This window comes from Schistocerca nitens, chromosome 1 (genome assembly GCF_023898315.1).
Source record: "Schistocerca nitens isolate TAMUIC-IGC-003100 chromosome 1, iqSchNite1.1, whole genome shotgun sequence".
Classification (NCBI taxonomy): Eukaryota; Metazoa; Arthropoda; class Insecta; order Orthoptera; family Acrididae; genus Schistocerca; species Schistocerca nitens.
Window position 1 is genome coordinate 990,722,900 of NC_064614.1, and position 2,104 is coordinate 990,725,003.

The window sequence follows — 2,104 nt, forward strand, 5'->3', positions numbered from 1 at the left end:
ACTCGTGTCCAAGATTTCAAAAGCCACACTGTTCAAACTAACTCAGTTTGTTTTGCTGCTACAGCAGTTCATTATCCAGTGTTTTCACTTCAAAATAAACTAATCTGTGTGCGCACGAGAGTCTTTTCCTGTATACATTAGTCACTCGAGTACGGCCAACTGCCAACTGTTTTAAAATTTTACGACACACTTAACGCCGCATTGTAACAATCAGTGCTTGTCGCAGATCCCGGTTGTTGTCGGCGGCAATTTACACCGGCTATCTGTTACGCTTCATGTGTGTATATTGATGCAAACGTTGCAGAAGTTGTATCCGTGTTTACAGTATTCTAACGATTCACAGTATACTGTATTTACGAGTTCATCACTTGTTTCTACCCGCCGCTGCAGGGCAGACGTGAGTAACTTATTTCACTACCTTCACTTATTTCACTTCGGTAACACAACTTGTATTAAAACGTCTCTGGTTGTCCGTTCTGTTTCCGAAAGCGTATTTCTTGTTTACGTTTTCCACGTATTTACAGACTACTCTTTGACTCTTATCAGCAACTAGTACTCTTTTTGTTATCAGAGCAGATTGAGACAGTTATTTACAGGCTACAGTTCACTATACTAGTTTTTCGTCTCTTGTTCAGTAATAGGATACAATTTGTTACTATTAAAGACAATATTTACTAATCTTGAACTGTGGTACAGTTCAGTTGGATACTTTTGCCTCGATACTCTACCCAATAGAATTATTTTTGTGGTTAAAAGATTAGCGCATCAGGTTGTGTTGATTCACCAATAGCATAAGACAGGGCTCCTAACAGAACAAAACGGAAAAATCTAAATGCCAAAACATCAGCAAAACCGAATGACACAAATGGTCATTAACGTCTCTATCGGGATCTCAACTTTCACGTTAAGTAATGCCTGGCTCTCCCTTTCTAGGACACTATGGATACAGACACAAATATATGCAATAAAATTGTACAAAAAGGAACAAGTCACATCTTATGTGTAACATATATTGGTGAAAATTGAAAAACATAATACACTTCTGGAAATTGAAATAAGAACACCGTTAATTCATTGTCCCAGGAAGGGGAAACTTTATTGACACATTCCTGGGGTCAGATACATCACATGATCACACTGACAGAACCACAGGCACATGACACAGGCAACAGAGCATGCACAATGTCGGCACTAGTACAGTGTATATCCACCTTTCGCAGCAATGCAGGCTGCTATTCTCCCATGGAGACGATCGTAGAGATGCTGGATGTAGTCCTGTGGAACGGCTTGCCATGCCATTTCCACCTGGCGCCTCAGTTGGACCAGCGTTCGTGCTGGACGTGCAGACCGCGTGAGACGACGCTTCATCCAGTCCCAAACATGCTCAATGGGGGACAGATCCGGAGATCTTGCTGGCCAGGGTAGTTGACTTACACCTTCTAGAGCACGTTGGGTGGCACGGGATACATGCGGACGTGCATTGTCCTGTTGGAACAGCAAGTTCCCTTGCCGGTCTAGGAATGGTAGAACGGTGGGTTCGATGACGGTTTGGATGTACCGTGCACTATTCAGTGTCCCCTCGACGATCACCAGTGGTGTACGGCCAGTGTAGGAGATCGCTCCCCACACCATGATGCCGGGTGTTGGCCCTGTGTGCCTCGGTCGTATGCAGTCCTGATTGTGGCGCTCACCTGCACGGCGCCATACACGCATACGACCATCATTGGCACCAAGGCAGAAGCGACTCTCATCGCTGAAGACGACACGTCTCCATTCGTCCCTCCATTCACGCCTGTCGCGACACCACTGGAGGCGGGCTGCACGATGTTGGGGCGTGAGCGGAAGACGGCCTAACGGTGTGCGGGACCGTAGCCCAGCTTCATGGAGACGGTTGCGAATGGTCCTCGCCGATACCCCAGGAGCAACAGTGTCCCTAATTTGCTGGGAAGTGGCGGTGCGGTCCCCTACGGCACTGCGTAGGATCCTACGGTCTTGGCGTGCATCCGTGCGTCGCTGCGGTCCGGTCCCAGGTCGACGGGCACGTGCACCTTCCGCCGACCACTGGCGACAACATCGATGTACTGTGGAGACCTCACGCCCCACG